Source organism: Macrobrachium rosenbergii, chromosome 5, assembly GCF_040412425.1.
Source record: "Macrobrachium rosenbergii isolate ZJJX-2024 chromosome 5, ASM4041242v1, whole genome shotgun sequence".
In the NCBI taxonomy this organism is placed as follows: Eukaryota; Metazoa; Arthropoda; class Malacostraca; order Decapoda; family Palaemonidae; genus Macrobrachium; species Macrobrachium rosenbergii.
In genome coordinates, this window is record NC_089745.1 from 6,010,829 (window position 1) to 6,032,140 (window position 21,312).

The following is a 21,312-nucleotide window of genomic DNA, read 5'->3' on the forward strand; positions in this document are numbered from 1 at the left end:
AGCACAGCAATCTAATATGTAACAGATTCATTCTCTTCTCTCTCTCTCTCTCTCTCTCTCTCTCTCTCTCTCTCTCTCTCCTTAAGCCCCCACCCCGCCAGTAGTTGCCTTTTATTAACATTGGTCTTTTGTTACTGAATAGCCCCTGTTCTCGTACGGAATCTCCACAGGCAGAGGCGTCTAGAGGAACAAGGCCGCTTTTCAAAACTGAGCCATAACTCCCGACGATGCATCAGGTATGGTGGCTCCAGATGAGTCCTGGATGGCTCAGAGACGGTTTTGAGTCGCATATATAAAAAAAAAAAAAGTGGAAGGGGAAAAAATGGCTCCCTTTTTTTTTTTTTTTTTTCTTTTTGAAGAGATCTACCTGCTCCGTGGATGGGTCATGGGATGTGTTATGGGATGGGATGAGAGGAGGGTGAGAAGGGGGTGTGGGGGAGCCCCACATTTTGGGGGCTGGTTAGCCAAACGCAAGAAACATGAGATGTATAGGGAAGAGGAGAGGCGAAGAACATTGGGATGATGGTCGATTTTTGGGGAAGGGTTGGAAGGGGAGAGAGAGAGAGAGAGAGAGAGAGAGAGAGAGAGAGAGAGAGAGAGAGAGAGAGAGAGAGAGATGATGTTAAGAACCCCACAGAGGAAGAGGGATGACTTAGTGACTTTAGGTGATGACGTTCAGTCATATGGAGAGAGAGAGAGAGAGAGAGAAGAGAGAGAGAGAGAGAGAGAGAGAGAGAGAGAGAGAGAGAGAGAGAGAGAGAGAAGGGGGAATAATGAGTAATATGGGAATTTCGTAACCACTGGCTTGACTGTGACTTAGAATAATCAAGTTGAGAGAGAGAGAGAGAGAGAGATTACAAAAAAATTAGATTATTGGGTAAGCATTCCTAGGAAAGAGGGTTGACTTGACTTTGTGACGGAGGTTAATGAAGTTCACAGAGAGAGAGAGAGAGAGAGAGAGAGAGAGAGAGAGAGAGAGAGAGAGAGAGAGAGATTATACAGTATATATAAAAAAAAATAAGATAATGTGGTAAGCATTCCTAGGAAAGAGGGTTGAATAGACTTTGCGACTCGTGGTAATGAAATCCACACACACACACACACACACACACACACACACAGAGAGAGAGAGAGAGAGAGAGAGAGAGAGAGAGATTATTATAAAAAAAATGGATAACGCGACGTCGCCATTTATAGGCCAGAAGGGATTGAGATGGAGAGCTGATGATCTTTTTCGGGTTAATGGAAAGGTTATTCTCGCTCAGGTAGGACGAGAGAGAGAGAGAGAGAGAGAGAGAGAGAGAGAGAGAGAGAGAGAGAGAGAGCGGGCGGGGGCCAGGGTTTACCTGGGTGTCGTAATTAGCGTTCGCCGGTCACTTGCTTCTTTCATTACATCCTTCAGAAGTCTCGTAAATCTTATCGTGCAGCTCATCTCCTCCCCCTCCTCCTCCTCCTCCTCCCTCCCCCTCCCCCTCCTCCTTCTCCTTCGTAGTCTCCAGTGGGAGGAGGAGAAGGAGAAGGAGATTCCCGTTGGCAGAAGATGGGTGGGGTGGGGGGAGTGGGGGTGGGCAAAGAGGGGGAGGGGGCGGGGCTTGTAAGCTTCCCGTTTTGCGGATTTCGCACGATGAAGGATTACGGGGAGAAACGAGATTCGCTTCGTCATTATTATGTACTGAAGATGATGATGCAATGGGCTGCTGCTAAATAAAGCGTGCACAATTCTTACTCACGCGCGTGCGCACACACACACACACACACACGTGTGTGTGTTTATATATATTTATTATATATATAATCGCTCTCGTATTAAAGCCAGCATAAAGATTTCTCGCCTACCGAACATTCACTTCACTTTTACCCATTGTGTTTATCCTTTGTCATCCCTCGATCATTTTTTTTTTCTCTCTCTCTCTCTCTCTTTCTCTTTCCCGCTCACCTGTGTCCATCATCATCATCATCTTTCCCTTTGTCGTCTCTCTCCATTTATTGTTCCCGAAGCATTATTATCATCTCCGGGAACTTTTTAAGAAGTTTTATTTTTTGAGGGGATTTAGTGGGACTTATTTTTTCGCGTCATTATTGTACGTCAAGATTGTATTTTTCGTTAATTATTAATTTTCGTATTAAATGCACCCATATTTTATCTCATCTGTCGACTCCCTTCCGGAGGACAACAGGTGCGGCCGAAAAGTTCCATAGGAACCATTTCGGGGCCCAAGTAATCCGTTAAAAAAAGACGGATTTACTTTTGAGAACCCGACGAATGTTCGAATCTCCACCCCTGGCCGCCTTCGTGTACATTTGCCCTTCTCGCTTCTCAGCAGTAAAGATCATCTCAGTAAAGGAAGTGAGAGTATAAATAAAACATTAATGAGAGACCTGGGTAGATGCGGCATCGCCCCGGGCAACGAGCCCTTAGGGGCAATACGACAAGGAAGCCAGAGACCCCGATACAGCGACCCACGGCAACGATCGCCAGCGATTCATTAAGAACGGAGGAGCCATTGGGGAATTATGCTTTCCTGACGGTTTTTCGCATCTGAAATTCCAAGTAAATGTTGTCACAGGGGATGGTTAGTTCGGGGCGTGAGAAGATGCGAGGATTTAATACGTGCGTGCGTTCGTGCATGTTGGCCTGCAAGTGGGCACCCGCTACCGGCTGGGACGACGCACGGCACAAGGTTCCCACGAGGCAGCTCCGGACGCTACAGTTGCCGGGTACCGATTTTTACGTCTTATTCGTTATTTCTAATTAAAATTAGCTCATTTCTTACTATTAATTATTTACGAATTGAAATAAACACAATCCCTGCAATATATATCCCATAGTCGTACCATAGACGACTCTAAGGAACCCTTGACGTGTAAAATCCTGACCTCGTTGGCAACCGAGCAGCGGTCTAGACTTACACTATATATACTACCCAGTCCAGCATAACAACATTAGACCTTACGCATTCTCCGTTGGTTGTACACGAGCTCGGCTGACTGAGACGTTGCCTGCTCTCCTTGGCCGTCTTCCTTCTTCTGTTTTCGAGGGCGTCCAAAGAAACCGTTCCCCCTCCGAGTGAGTGACGCGAGTGATTTTACCAAAATGGTTTCTTCGGTGCACGTGGAGCCCGTGTCCCGCACGGACCAGTACAAAAGGGTCATGAAGCCCCTGCTGGAGAGGAAGAGAAGGGCGCGCATCAACCGATGCCTCGACGAGCTGCGAGATCTCCTGGTGGCGGCGCTGCAGGCCGAGGGCGAGACCGTCACGCGACTGGAGAAGGCTGACATTTTGGAACTGACAGTCCGTCACGTCCGGCGGCTCAACCAAAGACGCCGTCTCACTCTGCCCCCCGGCGGTCATGATCCCCGCCACGACGCCCTCAAGTTCCAGCAGGGATTCGTCGCTGCCGCCCAACAGGTGCAGTCGTTCCTGATCGCCTCCCCGTCGCTCGAACCTTCGGTGTCGTCCAGACTGATTTCGCACCTGACGTCCTGTGCCTCCGCCATGTCGGGCGTCCCCTCCCCCGCGCCCCCCGTCAGCAGCCCCCCCGCCCACCACACCATGCCCCCGACTTCGTCCCCAGTGGCTTCTTCAGTAGTTGTGAGTCCCCCCCGAGCGGTGCCTCCGCCCAGACCAATTATGGTTCCGTCAGTGTCTCCTTCGATGTCCCCTCCCCCTCATGGACCTGAGCATGAAACCCGCCCCTCCCCCTCCGGCACCGCCTAAAATCATAGCGCCCATGCCCATCCGCGAAGTGCCCGTGGGCCCTCAGGATTTATCCATGCGACGCCCTCCTCAGCCGAGAGAAGAGAACCCGCACGAGGGCAAGAGTTCTTGGAGGCCCTGGTGATTGGGATGGTGGACGCCTCTTGGCTTTCGTCGTCTTGTCGAGATGAATGTGATCTGACTCTTGATCTCGAAGGATCCCCATCAGGAGGCGTAGGAGAAGGAGGAGGAGAGGAGTGAGAGGAGGAGGAGAAATGGGGACACTTGTTTCAAGTGGTCTCCGGGACACTTTATACCTGTTGGAGGAAAGTAGGAGTGCCAAGAACGTGTGGATTCATCGTGCCAAATACATAGCCCAAGTGGATTTTATATACATAAATATATTTGATAGCCACCCCCACCTACCCCTTCCCCTTCCCCCTTTCTGTTGATGTATGTGAACTGTGACAAACTCCCCAACCCCACCCCCAACAAATGGAGGTTATAAAAATATACCTCCTCGGTGTTTTCTGTTGATGTTGTGATATAGTTTGTGATAGAGTATAAATATTTTTGTATATAGAATCAGTTTCTTTTAAGAGTTCAATACTGTGATAATACTTATTATAAAAAGAATCAGTTCTCTTTTGATGACCATGTAAATAGTACCCGTTACAATTAGCAAATCATCCTTCACATGAGAGGAAGACCACGATGCCTGCTGTCTTTCAGAATTTGTACAAAGGCAAGAAGATTATCAGAGGAAAGATTGTTAATACAGATAAAATAAAAAAAAAAGTCTTCAGACATTTTTCATTGATTGAGCTCACGTGTTGTATAAAATAGATTTCGATATACAGTTTATATTTATATAGTATAAGAGTCGTAATTTCGTACGCACTTTTCAGTTTTAAGGAGACTTTGGCCGTAGTTAACTTTGTTGTCCAGTGAAGTTAATTACTAAATGCCCATTCATGTCACAAAGTAATTATTTTTATTTTCACTGTTATTCAATAGTTACTACCGGACGTAGTATTACCTGCAAGTTCTACTTACTTAAAGAGATTTGTTGCATTTTTTGTAATGATTCTTAACACAATTCTCTTTTTTTTTGTAGTTTTGTAATGTCTCTTATTATCTCTCTATACCTGCAAGTTCTACTTAAAGAGATTTGTAATGTTTCACCCCACAATCCTCTTTTTTTTATAATTCTGTAATGTCTATTATTATCTCTTTATTTTCGTATGGTTTCATTTCTCCGTTTTATCTTGTGTACTTTTTTTTTTTATTTTCCTGTTCACAGTTTGCTTTATGATTATCTGCTCAGCACTTAGTACAACAAATTACAAGTCAACAGGAAAGCAACCACACTCCTGTTCTATCTTTGTTGACTATTTTTGTAAATTGTGATACCCACCTCTGTGATGAAATAAAAGACTTGGTTTCTTCATCCTTACGTTTTACTGCTTCCCTCTTTTGTTTGGATGCTTTTATTGTTAATGATTGTCGTTCTTGAGTGTCATTTTAGTCTGCCATATTAAGGTATTCAAGACGTTTAGAGAATGATTGTTGTCATAATCATATTAAATATTTATCTTTCTGTTATATTTCCATGGATACAGATTAAGTATTCTTTTTAAACGTTTACGAGACACTCAGTTAAGATATTTAACCTTTTATTTCAAGTCATTGAAATTATTATGAATTCTGAAGAATCCTAAATTTTTCTAATAATGTCAGCACCCAAAGTAATCAAGAAATTAACGAGTGATGGAATAGAAAATTTAATTATTCTCTTACATTCAAAGCTTGTTGCAAAGAATTTTGAAACATTCTCATAATGGGTACACCGTGAAAGAAAAATCGGTGATAAATTTTATGCAAAGTTAATAGATGAACAATGCTCGTAATATGGGTGATTATGCAATCTTCACGCTTGATGAATACGAAGAATTAAAAAAAGATAAAAATGTAATGCCTTTCCGAATTAACACCAAAGAAGTGTAATTCGCCTATACTCTATAGTATTCAGGTAATCGTATATTTTAAAAAAATAATATAAAAAAAATTATTATTAAAAATGACATGTTCATGAGCAAGACACAAATAACTACATTAAAAAAACTAAGAATGGACGCTAAATGTCTGCTTTAGGAAAAATATTTCACACTGAGGACAACATAGCGTGTCGCCCCATGTGCAAGCAGTAGGAAAATTAGTGAAAATTAAGTTCTTCTCAATGTCATGGTCATATTTTTTCGGGGGAGAGAGAGAGAGAGAGAGAGAGTGAGAGAGAGAGAGACAGGATATCCAGTTTCATACTGGCATGGTGTAAACTTAAGTTTACGAGAAACATTATTATTATTATTATTATTATTATTATTATTATTATTATTATTATTATTCAGAAGATGAAACCTATTCATACGGAACAAGCCCACCAAAGGGGCCATTGACTTGAAATTCAAGCTTCCAAAGATTATTATGGTGTTCAGTAGGAAGAAGCAAGAGGAATTAAAGGGAAATACAGAAAGAAGTGATCCCACTTATTAAAAAAAATTAATAAATAGATAAAAATGTATCAAGATGCAAAAAGAATAGTATTAGGGTAGCAATGCGTTGCACCTTCCCTTGAACTTCTGAAGTACCAACTGCGCCACATTCTCTGGGAGGATATGCGCTCTAAAGTCAGCCAAAGGTTTTGTTGTTTGGAAATACTAATGACAAGACAACCATTTACTATCTGAAGAGGACTGAAAGCAGGGTTGGGCGTACGTCATGTGACTATTCAAAGAGGCATCGATTCAGAGGCCGCGTTAGCCAGTAGGTCCTATGCCCAAATAACTCGTTCCCGGGCACGTGCATTGAACTGTCGATGAGGTATCGTAATATGAAACCGGCCTGTTTTTTTTTTTTTAATAAAAAGAAGAAATTAGCTTTAATATGCCACTTGTATGCATGACATACAAAAGTCGGTTAAGTTGCTTTGTAATGTTCGAGTTACCCGATCTGGACTGAATATTAACGCAGGCTAGGTTCAGGAGTGACAATTCAGGCACCTAAATCATGCTTCGTAGTGTATGAAGTTTATAATTTATTTTTCTGTCACTGCTACGCTTCGGAATTCCCTTCCCGCTTCTGTTTCTCTCTCCGCAGGGAGGTAGATAGGGTTATTATTTTCATTGTCGTTCATTCTTGTTCATCATTATATATATATATGTATATATACATTTATGTATGTATTATGTATATAAATATATATATATATATATATATATATATATATATATATATATATATATATATATATATATATATATATAATAAAAAATACTGTTTAATATCCAGTTCACTAAACCCCGGGAATAACTGACAATCATGAGGAATTATACATGATAAGTGCTGATAAGTGCTTCGTCACTGTTAGGATCGAACCGTTGCCCGGTTTAGGAACAGCGATAGACAGTGACTCTGACCACTCAGCCATACCTTTTGATGGCTGAGTGGTCAAAGTCACTTGTCCACCGTTGTTTCTAAATCAGGCAATGGTTTGAATCGTGTCGGTGACGAAGCACTTAGATATAATTCCCGTTGGGAGTAAATTATCCTCTAGGTATAGTGAACTGATATTAAATTGTATTTAGGGCTTAATGTTTGTGAGTATAAGAAGTCATGCATGTATAAGTGAATATATGTGAATTATATATATATATATATATATATATATATATATATATATATATATATATATATATATATATATATATATATATATATATATACACATACATATATATATATATATATATATATATATATATATATATATATATATTATATGTATATATATATTTATGTATGTGTATATATATATATATAATTTATATATATATTTATATATATACACAACAAATAATAATTATGAAATCACAGACCAAAAATACCCAGAAAAAAAAAAAATAAGAGAATGCATTCCTCCTTGACAACCTGAAGGAGACGAGTTAAGAACAAGCGACAAAAGTCCCGTCAGCGACTCCTACGGGAGATCTGGAACTCCGGAGAGGAGTTCGCGCGAAGGAAACGAAGGAAGGAAGGAAAGGACGTCCTGACCGAGCCAGTCATGACCGCCGACGTTCCGCGAATATTAAAGAATCAATGTTGCAATATTTGGTCGGAATGGCGGTCGTGCTGGATTGCTTGCTTTTGACGGTAATGCCTTTGGGGTGTGATTGAGGAGTATGGTAGGTGGTATTGCTAGTAGGAGACTAGTAGGACTGCTGGTGATGGTATTGCTACTACTACCACTATTACTACTGCTATCAATAGTAGACTGCTTGCTTGCGGACGGTAATGCCTCTGGGGTGTGAGTGAGGAGTATGGTAGGTGGTATTGCTAGTAGGAGACTATAGTAGGACTGCTGGTGATGGTATTGCTACTACTACCACTACTACTACTGCTATCAATAGTAGATTGCTTGCTTGTGGACGGTAATGCCTTTGGGGTGTGATTGAGGAGTATGGTAGGTGGTATTGCTAGTAGGAGACTAGTAGGACTGCTGGTGATGGTATTGATACTACTACTACTATTACTGCTACTACTACTGCTATCAATAGTAGATTGCTTGCTTGTGGACTACCGGTAATGCCTCTGGGGTGTGAGTGAGGAGTATGGTAGGTGGTATTGCTAGTAGGAAACTAGTAGAATAGCTGTTGATGATAAAACTATTACTATTAGTACTACTACTACTTCTACTATCAACAGTAGATTTATTGCTTTTGACTTAGTGCCTTGGGGTAGAAGTAAGGAGTATGGTAAATGGTATTGCTGGTAGGATACTAGTAGAACTGCTGGGATAACTACTACTACTACTATTACTACTACTATTAATAGTAGATTGCTTGCTTTATGACGGTAATGCCTTTGGTAGATGAGTAAGGAGTATGGTGAATGGTATTGCTAGTACGATACTAGTAGAAAAGCTGGCTATGGTACTACTAATATAAATACTACCGCTAGCACTACTATTAATTGTTGATAGATTGCTGTTGACGATAGTGCCTTTGGTGTATGAGTAAGGATTATGGCAGATGGCATTGCTAGTAGGATACTAGTAGAACAGCTGGCGATGGTACTACTACTACTAATACTACTACTATTATATTAATAGTAGATGGCTTGCTTTTGACGATAGTGCCTTGGGTATAAGGTGTACGGTAGGTGGTATTGCTAGTAGCACACTAGTAGAAAAGCTTGTTTTGATATTAATACTACTATTATTACCTTTACCACCACTATTACTACTACTACTACAGCTATTAATAGTAGTAATACCAGTGATAGTCTTAAGTTAAGTATATCTTAGTTTAACCAGAGTGGTAGTCTCACTAGTGTACTAATGCTTATGATAATAATACTTATAATTGTTATGACTAATACTGATACTACTATAATTACTAATAACAGATAGATAAACTAATAAATGCAACGTTTGTTATCATTACAGCAATCTTGAGAGCACTAGTGGACCCAGAAAAATTTCATTGGGGTCCCACCAATTTATATATATATACATATATACTGTATATATGTATATATATATATATATATATATATATATATATATATATATATATATATATATATATATATATATATATATATGAGTCCATTATTATTATCTTTAAAATTGTTGTTGGTATTATTATCGTTTTTTCTCAAAATTTTATTAATCTGTAATAGACTTTTAATTTTTTCCCATTTTTATATTTCTCATTTATGTTATTATCCGAATCTTCAGTATTACTATTTTGTCATTATTTTTCAGGGGGGGGGCACATGCCCAGGTGCCCCCTCCGCCCGGATCCGCTAGTGCTTGAGGTGCAGTCCTTCATGAACAAGGCAGGACAAACGTTTAATATTCCCCTCAACAAGGACCATTACAGAAATGACCAGAATCTCTATTCCTCCAAAGCATTAAGAACTTTTAACAAATCTTCCTTCCCTTGAAAGAACACCAGATAATACACTTAATCGCATATTCGTTAAATAAGGTTTTTTTAAGTAATTTTATTGGATAATACTTTTTGTCGTTAATGATTGATTGGTTTATGGGTAGTTAAAACTGGCGTCACAACATCTAGTAGGTTATTGACGCCGTGATGAGATTGAATATGAAACTGAAAAGATATAAATAGATATATTTACAGGGAGTTTCATATAAGAAATTAAATTATATATATATATATATATATATATATATATATATATATATATATATATATACCTATTCATGTATACTTTTGTCGCTATATAAACAATGGGGTCTTTGTTGCAGCTCAGGACTGATCGAGTTTTCTTGTTGACGGTCAGTGACCGAGTTGGCCCTCGATATCAGGTGTCTCTCTCTCTCTCTCTCTCTCTCTCTCTCTCTCTCTCTCTCTGATGATTAATAGTTGCGAAACATAACTATCGATACGTACACGTTTCCTCCTGGGGAAGAATGCATATTAAGAAGACCAGGTTCTTTGAAGGTTAATATCTTACGGCGAAACTTTGCGGTGGTATTGAAATGAATCATTAATAACTGATGTTTGTTGTTTTCGTATTCTTGGATTACACTTGAGTTTTGTCTTGTAAAATAAAAAGCATATTGCTTTTCCATTGTATCAGTATCAAAACACGGTCATATATATATATATATATATATATATATATATATATATATATATATATATATATATATATATATATATATATATTATTTCTGAGCAGCAATAACGGAACACCAAATTGCCTATATTCATATTTTTTTCCCGGGAAAATATCCAAATTTATCTTCGCTTCTCTCTCTCTCTCTCTCTCTCTCTCTCTCTCTCTCTCTCTCTCTCTCTCTCTCTCTCTCTCTCTCTCTCTCACGCATCGATGACGTCAGGATCTATGGAAGCTCAGAATGTGAACGTTCACACACTCGACCGTATTGCTGGGGCGACCTTTAAGATTCAGTTTAAGTATACGCTATCTCCGGATTTCCTTTATTTACATTAGAGTAGGACCAGCGGTCGCCCGCTGACGTGAGAGATGAGACCCAACATGAGACTGCAGTTTTATATACATATATTTTTTTTTTCTATCGCTGTGGCAACGAAGACGGAAAATTTGTCCCGCACTTCGCAAAAGTGCTTAGGTCGTCGACGGGCACTTGCGCTGCCTCTGGGCAAGAAGTACTGTGTAAGTGCTCGAGTGTATTTTCGCACGTACTGCTCTCTCTCTCTCTCTCTCTCTCTCTCTCTCTCTGGCGTTTGTTTATGTTGTGCTTGCTCACCAATAATCTGTTTGGTTACCCTCGATAAAATTTGTTCCAGGAAAAATCTCTCTCTCTCTCTCTCTCTCTCTCTCTCTCTCTCTCTCTCTCAATAAGTTTGCCACCAATAATCTGTTTGGTTACCCTCGATAAAATTTGTTCCAGGAAAGATCTCTCTCTCTCTCTCTCTCTCTCTCTCTCTCTCTCTCTCTCTCTCTCTCTCTCTCTCTCTCTCTCTTCGGCGTTTGTTTATGTTTTGCTCACCAATAATCTGTTTGGTTTACCTGTATAAATTTTGTTCCCATGAAAAATTAAGAATCAACCACATGTACAAATTGATTGATTTATGGTTACTAAAGCTGGCGTTACAACATCTAGGTTATTGATGCTAACGTCCACAACATCATATATACACTAGGCCACTCACCTCTAGTATTCGTGCACACTCGGTTTTCCACGATATCAAGACACTCCCGATTCATTATCTCGCCACACCATATAGCCACCAATTTCTCATTCACTCTCGTCTCTGAACTATGTACTCTTCATTCTCTCATTCTCTCCACATGACCAAACATTGATCCATATATTTGCCTGTGCTAGGCTTTTATCGCTTATTTTCCATAATTCGCAAATTTTTCTCTTTCAGACTTTCTGCAGAGATCATGTTGCCTTCCTTGCTCTACCTTGATATGTGATTTATATTTTCTTTCATTCCATCACTGATTTTAAGTCTTCCGTTCTTGCACCTTCAGTACTCACTTTCATTGCTCTATTTTTTGTTTATTAGTTTTATTTATTAGTTTCTGTAAAAGAAAACTATTGTGCCGGCTTTTTTTTATTTATTCGTTTTATTTATTAGTTTCTGTAAAAGAAAACTATTGTGCCGGCGTTGTCTGTCCGTCCGCACTTTTTTCTGTCAGCAGTCTTGCTGTCCGCCCTCAGATCTTAAAAACTACTGAGGCTAGAGGGCTGCAAAATGGTATGTTGATCATCCACCCTCCAATTACCAGACATACCAAATTGCAGCCATCTAGCCTCAGTAGTTTTTATTTTATTTAAGGTTAAATTTAGCCATAATCGTACTTCTGGTAACGATATAGGGTAGGCCACTACCGGGCCTTGGTTAAAGTTTCATGGGCCGCGGCTCATACAGCATTATAGCAAGACCACCGAAAGATAGATCTATTTTCGGTGGCCTTGATTATGCGCTGTAGCGGCTGTATATACAGAAAATTTGATCGCGCCGAAGAAACTTCGGCGCACTTTTTTTTTTCCATTACCATAGTGCTTTGCTAACGTTTTTTTTTTTTTGCAAATGCTTTCATACTGTTTCACCATTCCTTGCAGCATTTCTTCACTGTTACAAACCAACATGCAAGCAACCTCCACTCCAGAATCTCTCTCTCGGTACCCCTTCCCCTATGCCATAATTTTACACATATATTTTGTGCCATTTTCTTGGCTTCTCTTATAATTCTATTCATGAAATTTGTATAGATTAATTTATATCAGTTTAAGATGCAAGTTTGTCTGGGCTTCACTACATTTTGGCCGATTTTCCATGTGTCATTTACATAATGGCATATGTTATTAACGAAAGATAATTGATTTTCCTCTTGATACAGGTAAGAGTTCCTTCAGGCTGCATTGTTTAATGAAACTGATGAAGCCTTTGCTTTGTAATTTTTACTTCATGAAAGCTGCGCCATCAGTCGCCCGTCGAACTCTTTCATGTACACAGTGTAACTCTCATAACTGTAGTCCTTTGTCTCTCTCTCTCTCTCTCTCTCTCTCTCTCTCTCTCTCTCTCTCTCTGTTATATATGTTATATATATATATATATATATATATATATATATATATATATATATATATATATATATATATATATATATATATAAAATATATATTATATATATATGCATGAAAGTTTGTAGTGTTTATGGCTGTATTGTCATATATTTATATCTTCATAGAAAGCCTACGCAGTGTTAGGTTACGTTCTGTTGTTGCAAATGCACTCCAAAAATAAACAACAATGGTCTGGGACATGAAAAAGGCAGCTTTTGTAAGCAAGAGCCTGTGAAGTCGTGGGAAAGGGTCAGATTTAGGGAAGGCTTTTGTAAACTCGATGGTCAAGTGACTGAGGAGGAGGAGGAGGAGGAGGAGGAGGAAAATGGAGACGAGGTGTGTGAGGTCCGAGTACCTCCGCCATCGTGAGCATTGAGGCATTTGCTCCGGTTTTCAATCTTCTCTTTACCTGGTTGTGGGACTGAGTGACTGCAGATTGAAAGAAAGAAGGTTGGATGGGCGGTCCTGGGCGGAAATATAAATCCCCCCCAGCTTAATGATGGTCAGTTGTGTTGGACTGAATGGTGTTGTTTCTCTGTTGTGGGATTGCTGGACGTCTCGTTGATATTTTAGCGTCACGAGCCTGGACAGCTAGTGCACAGCCTACTTTATTTAGCAACTGAATAACATTGTTTTTGGTAGCTGATAATTTCTCTCTCTCTCTCTCTCTCTCTCTCTCTCTCTCTCTCTCTCTCACATGAGAAAGGCTAGCCTTTGAGTTCGTCAAGAGGTGGAGGTCACATTATGCAAGCACCCGCCGTCCACTCCGGCGTCCCTCAGGTCTGGTTCTTTGGTCCCAGGCAGTTCATTAGGGGTCCCATCTCTATGAGCTCTTCGAGTCGGTCACCTTAATCAGGCAGAAGTTGTCTTCGGTCTCGGGCCTTCAAAAGCTCCTGCCCTAACCATGTCCGATGGCCCTCTTCAAGCGGGGTGGGTCCTCATGGGACCGCTTCCGGTCAACCCTTGGAAAGAAGTTTTCAAAAGGAAACCGCCGAACTCGCGAAACCACACTCGACCCAAGGCGAGGATGTCCTGGCCTTGTGTAGACTCGGGACCTTCAGGCTTCCTTTCTCTCTTTCCTCCCCTGAAATGATTTTATTTGTGTTTATAGTACTAACATTCATCTTACAGATGTCAGAGTCAAGAACAAGAAGTAAAAAATGCGCCGAAGTTTCTTCGGCGCAGTCCAGTTTTCTGCACATCGTATAGTCAGGGCCACCGAAAATAGATCTATCTTTCGGTGGCCTCGGTATAATGCTGTATGAGCCGCGGTTCATGAAACTTTAACCACGGCCCGGTGGTGTCATATCCTATGTCGTTGCCAGAAGCACGATTATGGCTAACTTTAACCTCCAATAGAATAAAAAAAAACTACTAAGGCTAGAGGGCTGTAATTTGGTATGTTCGATGATTGGAGGTTGGATGACCAACATACCAATTTGCAGCCCTCAAGCCTCAGCAGTTTTTAAGATCTGAGGGCGGACAGAAAAAGTTCTGAAAGAAAAAAGTGCGGACGGACAGACAAAACCTGCGCAATAATTTTCTTTTCAGAAAACTAAAAATAACATTGATCAATTATGAAGAATAACACCAGGAAAAAATAGGTCTCGCATTTTTGTGCTTGCAGTTTCATGGAAGTAGCATCGTTGTGCGTGGTCAGTAAAAAGGTCTCGATTCCAAACAATAAGTTTATAGTTGTTTTAAATCTTTATTAAATGCTTTTATCTGGTTAGTAATTATTGCTAGATTCCCAGACGGAGATTGCGGTACCGAAAGCTCAGGAAATTTTAACCTTTTATCATCCTCAGTAAGAAATGTCTTCAGCATCTTGCAGTTTTTTTCGTAATATTCTCATTAACTTCTGAAATCACGAAAGAAAACATAGCTGATCATTATAAGCCATTAAAGTTTTCTTGGTATTCCTTAGTCATAGGCCACGGAAACTGATTATTAATTACTACAGCAACTCAGCCTTAAACGGTGTTTTACGCATATTCCTCCTAAATGAGGAAATAAACTTATGCTCATTGAAGCCACCTGTAAAAGTTTAAGTAGTCCCATTTAAATGCCAGATTTCTGATGTGTCAATAAATTGAACGATTCTTCGTTCGCTAAATGGCCCACATACAGAAAAACAAGGAAAGGTTTGACTAAATAAAAGAATATCATGCAAATAAAAGTTGTCCGCATGTTAACTCAGATTAGTAAATTTTTCTTTTTAGTTTGGATAGCATGGATTAAATTATCATAACACTGTGATTTGACTACAACCATTCTGCATTGGCCAGGTTTCTTCAGTGTAGTTTTCTGTCCAGTCTTTCACGTTCAATGAAAACGTAATACAGTAATCTCCTTATTTTGAAGAAACTCTACTGTGAATTCTCAAAACTTTGGCAATTTAGCACTGGCCTTACCATCATTTTCAGGACTTAGCAGGTTTTATTTTTTTGCATTATACATTTTCACCAAAGAACTACAAGTAGAATATGTTCAGTGAATCATCCCGACAGATGGCAAATTCCTATTTTAAAATATGTTTAAATGTTCCTTAAAAAATAGTTATTTTGTTAATTGCTAATATCTTGAAATTATGTACTTGTATACGGCTGACATTGTTACCTTTATCAATACGATTACTCTACAACATTGCACTTCCCGTTCTAAGATGCTTCTTCTTCTTCTTCTTCTTCTTTCTTCTTCTTCTTCTTCTTCTTCTTCTTCTTCACACGTGAGATCCTTCTGGACCACAGAGGACCCTCCTTTCTCGTGGGAAGACACGCATCCTTTCGTGGTAGTTAGATCGATGGAGGATTTCACCCATAGCAAAGAAATAATACAGTGTTAGTGGAGGAGAAAATCTCAGCAGCCACCCTCTCTCTCTCTCTCCTCTCTCTCTCTCTCTCTCTCTCTCTCTCTCTCTCTCTCTCTCTCTCTCTCTCTCTCTCTCATGTGATAGTCATTCAAAAGGTTATTCTCATATTGTGTAACTTGTATTGTTAATGTTTTGCAAGAGTTAATTTTTATTCGTCATCATTGTATGCTTAATGTACAGGTACAATGTACTACTGATATTGCGATACACTTTAAGTTGTAAAAAAAGAGCAGTTTTTCAATGTTTTTTGTTAATAAAGTTGTATATGACTTTAGTGTTTCTACAAAACGAATCTTTTCAGTTGAGTAAAAAGAAATTGCTGGAAGTGCTTACTTCTAGTAAAGTTTACCCAACAGACGCGACTTTGAAAGGTGTCCTTTGCAGAAGCCCTTTGGTGTATACCACTTTAACAAAGCTGTTTTCAAAGCAAGGTGTTCTGTGATTGTTGTCATATAGATATTTCTTTTGCAGTGTCACACAGCTTGCATAACACAGTTCAAATCGAGAGTAATGTTTATTATTTAAAGAATATAAATCCTAGACACATCCTTCTTGTATTGAATTGAATTGAATATAGAATTTAGGCTAAAGGCCAAACACTGGGACCTCTGAGGTCATTCAGCGCTGAAACGAAAATTAACAGTAAAAAGGTTTGAAAGGTGTATCAGGAGGAAAACCTCGCAGTTGCACTATGAATCAATTGTTAGGAGAGGGTGGAAAGTAAGATGGAAGAAAGAGAATATGAATTGAGGTACAGTAAAAGGAACGAAAGGAATTGAAGCCTCAAAGAACCTTAAGTAATGCCTACAGTGCACCGCATGAGGTGCACTAACGGCACTACCACCCTCCGGGGAATATATCCTTCTTGTATAACCCTTAAGCAGAAGTCTGTTAACCACCCATTATGGGGACACAGTGTGGAAATAAGGCCCTTTGTAAAACGTCACTTCGTACAGGGCCCCATTCACCGAGCCACGAGAGAGACACCCCATTAGTTCTTCACCCCTCGTTTCTTTCGAGTTATGTCTAAGGCCTCTCTCTCTCTCTCTCTCTCTCTCTCTCTCTCTCTCTCTCTCTCTCTCTTTCTCTCTCGTTTTCTTCCCATATTAGATAATCAGGTCCTTTCTGTCTCTCTCTTGGTGGGCCTCTAAACCACTTCTTCTCCTCCATTACTTTCTCCCTTTTTTTAAGGGGATCCCTTTTTTGTCGTGTTGACACCCTTCGTAAGACAAGAGCCGCCGCCTAGACACGATCGTATGACGACTCCTCTCGCGGGGTTCGCGGTTTCCGGCGTGGGACGCAGGAGGCGACTGCTGGAGAGGAGACAAAGGGCGCCTCCGCCTCCTCCTCCTCCTCCTCCTCCTCCTCCTCCTCCTCCTCCTCCTCCCTGACCGTTGGAGGATCTAGAGGAGGAGGAGGTTGAGGTGGGGGGAGGGGGAGGCAGGGGCAGGACAACATCGGAAGGGAAGGACGGTTGTTCTTAGGAAGGAGCGTTTTAGGGAATCGAAAGGGTGGATTTGCTTTATCCTTCCCACTGGTATTGTCATGACCTGCTCCATTGAGTACCTCGGTGAGTACCCCTTCACCTCCCCTCCTCCCATACACCATCCCCACCACTGGCCCTCCACCCTTCCTCCCCCGCCGAAGGAAGAAAAGTCCCGCAACGCGATTGACTCTTTGAAAAAAAGGCCATTGTTGGACGAACAAGAAAGTCAGTGGCCGAAGGGAGCCGCTGATGTAGTAGTTCGTCTTTTAACGTTTTCGGAACAGATTGTCGATCTGAGAATAACGAATGCATCCGTCGCCTCTCTCTCTCTCTCTCTCTCTCTCTCTCTCTCTCTCTCTCTCTCTCTCTCTCTACATGTGCGTACATATATAAGTGATAATGTCATGATACAAGGCAGCATGTTTTAATTTTCAAAACCATTGAAGACTACACAAACGATCTTGCATGAATGTGGTGAATTATATATATATATATATATATATATATATATATATATATATATATATATATATATATATATTATATATATATATATATATATATCTATATATATATATATATATATATATATGGTTTCATACTTTAAATATATTTTTTCTGTATATCATATGTATATGTGTGACATTCATGAATGTATATTATATCATAATTATATATATATATATATATATATATATATATATATATAAATATATATATATATTTTTTTTTTTTTTTTTTTTTTTTTTCAATCCTGAATAAAAATACATTCCTATCCTTAAGCACATAACTTTTGTACGTCGGGAGTAAGTCAACACGCTCCGTTCTGCTTCGTCTTCATTTTATTCTTAAAACTCTGTCTCCTCTCTTCCCATCCATCTAAAAGTCCTTGCCGCAGTGACGAAAGTCGCTTGTGTGTATTTGACGTTCTTGCCTTGTGCTCTGTTTGAGTTGCGAAAATACATACGTTTTTATTCTCGGTTTGTTTTTTTTTTTTTTATTTTCGTACCCTTTGTTTTATAACTGTTGGTCAAATAGAAGATGGCTTGCATAATTCAAGGAGCCATTCTATTTGTTGCTTATTCTCGTTATTGTATTTTACTCCGTTTGCCTGATGTAATTAACGTGACTGTGTCCTGAGATAAAGTGCGTTATTATTATTATTATTATTATTATTATTATTATTATTATTATTATTATTAGTAGTAGTAGTAGTAGTAGTAGTAGTAGTAGAGAATACTGATGTAAATCTAGGAAAATTCATTACAGGATTAGTGGTATTATGATTGTTGAAACTTGGATCTTCTCTCTCTCTCTCTCTCTCTCTCTCTCTCTCTCTCTCTCTCTCAAACCCAGAATTTAACCTTCTAACTGGCATTAAGCAAAGATAGCTACGCAGTTATGATTAAATTTCTTCAAACAAGTCTGCCACGTATTGTGAACGGAAAACGTGGAACGTACAGTATTTTTTTTTTAAGCTTTTAAAACTTCTTTGAAATATTTAAAAGCAGGAAAGTTTTTTTTCAGTTTAACGGTGGATGTTTGTTTACGTCAAGATTTTCACCAATAGATTAAATTTTAAGGGAAAATTTAATTGAGTTGCGTAACAGTCAAAATTTAATTGGTGCTCTTCTGAAGAACAGTCGGCAGTAATCCTCAATTAGAATTTTGAATAATACATACAGATTTTCGTATTATTGTTTCCTGATACAAAATGGTAGGTTTAATGTGTTTTTATATGAACAGTTTGCTTTTCTATCAATATAATATTATTTTTAATTTGTTGTTATGATATAGTCCCCTTTTTTTTTTAGTTTTCTGTAAAAGAAAATTATTGTGCCGATTTTGTCTGTCCGTCCGCACTTTTTCTGTCCGCCCTCAGATCTTAAAAACTACTGAGGCTAGAGGGCTTCAAATTTGTATGTTGATCATTCATCCTCCAATCATCAAACATACCGAACTGCAGCCCTCTAGCCTCAGTAGTATTTATTTTATTTAAGGTTAAAGTTAGCCATAATCGTGCTTCTGGCAAGGATATAGGATAGTCCCACCACCGGGCCGTAGTTAAAGATTCATGGTCCACGGCTCATACAGCATTACACCGAGACCACCGAAAGATAGATCTGTTTTCGGTGGCCTTGATTATACGCTGCACAGAAAACTCGATTGTGCCGAAGAAACTTCGCCGAATTTTTTACTTGTTAAGCACGGAAGCCTCTGAGGACAGTTTCTTTCTCTGAGTTAAGCCACTCTTTCAGCCTTCTCATTTTAGCCTGGTTATTCTAGTGCTCTGTTTTTGTGCGGTAAAATAACATATCAAATAACATATCTCGATTTAGTACACTTCTCTGCGGAAAATGTGGCTGACGGAAGTGCTACTGACATTTGCGTCACGCGTAAACTTACGTTCCACAGGGTGCCGGATACAACTTTGAATCCATTGTTTTTCCGGTACACTTTAAAACGGTTTTTTATTTTAATAGCATTTACTTTTGTTATTGCATGCATGTGGATTTAGAATCCTTGCGTGAATCATTTCGTACCATTTTCAAAATTTAAGATATATAGAATTTTTAAAGGAGGGACGTGGGAAGGCTTAAACTATAATAATGTAGCACCGTGATCTAATAGAAAAGTTTTAACAATAATAATGATTGTTTTTCGAACATTTTGGAAATTGATCACTTTATTTTTATTTTATTTGTTTATTTATTTTATTAATTTTATTTTATTGTTTCTGGTAAAAATGTTTCTATCGAACGAGTAGAATTTATTCCCTCTTGTGTCGAACAAAAAAAGTTATTGTTTTGCGCTATCACCTTCCTGCTATTTTCCAAGCTCTGCCATTAAATCTTGAATTGGTCTGAACGTTTGCATTAGCAATTTGCTTTTATGCTCGTACATTACACTGCACACTTACGAACAAGCAATTTGTTTATGCTATATATATATATATATATATATATATATATATATATATATATATATATATATATATATATATGTGTGTGTGTGTGTATGTGTGTGTGTAAATACAGGCAAATGCCCCGAAGGAAAGGACAATGAGTCGAAAGGCCTGGCACCACTCCGTTGTTTCACTTTCCTTCGTGACATTTGCCTTTATCTATATATTCATCACGATCCATATTTTCATGATTCAGTTATACATAAATATGTATATATAGATATATACATACATCTAACAGTTTACTTATTACATGGGCATCGACTTATTACATGGGCATCGCCAAGGGATCTAACCTTCTCGCTTCCCTTGCCTTCTTCTCTAATGGGCTTCTCCATACCCTCGTGGCGCCCTCCTGCACACATGCAGATGATTTGACAACAAGAAAATGGTTCCTTTCCTTTCCTTTCCTTTCCTTTCCTTTCCCTCCTTCTACTGAATTGTTACCTAAATTTGGGCAAACAGCACGGGACGCATGCAATTGCCTCCAGGATGCACGTGTCTCCCAACTTTCAACGGAGCAGTCTTTCAAACACTCCTTTAATTGCATAACTGGAACTGTGCTGCCTAACTCTGCTGTGTATTGGTTTTGGAATGTGTTGTGAGACTAATGAATTCTTTCTGCCTCCTGAGAAACTGTTCAAGCTCTTGGGATGTCGCGTGTATTCGTGTGAGCAGCTCCTCCATATCTATATATATATATATATATATATATATATATATATATATATATATATATATATATATATATATATATATATATATTTTATATATATATATCTATATATATATATTATTGGTATTATTGTTATTTTTGGATTATTGGTCTTTGTTCTTTTTTTGCAGCGGCTCTTGGTTGTTAAAACGGAAGGTTTTCGGATCATTAGTAACTGTTTTATTTTCTGTAAAAGAAAACTATTGTGCCGGCTTTGTCTGTCCGTCCGCTCTTTATTCTGTCCGCACTTTTTCTATCCCCTTCAGATCTTAAAAACTACTGAGGCTAGAGGGCTGCAAATTGGTTTGGTGATCATCCACCCTCCAATCAAAAAAACATACCAAATTGCAGCCCTCTAGCCTCAGTAGTTTTTGTTTTATTTAAGGTTAAAGTTAGCCGTAACCATGCTTCAGGCCACCACCG

At 39.0% G+C, this 21,312-nt stretch overlaps 1 pseudogene; it reads left to right on the plus strand.

The window, feature by feature from the left end:
* Positions 1 to 2,925: 2,925 nt before the first annotated feature.
* LOC136838465 (enhancer of split mbeta protein-like) lies at positions 2,926 to 5,147 on the plus strand (annotated as a pseudogene).
* The last annotated feature ends 16,165 nt before the right edge of the window (positions 5,148 to 21,312 follow it).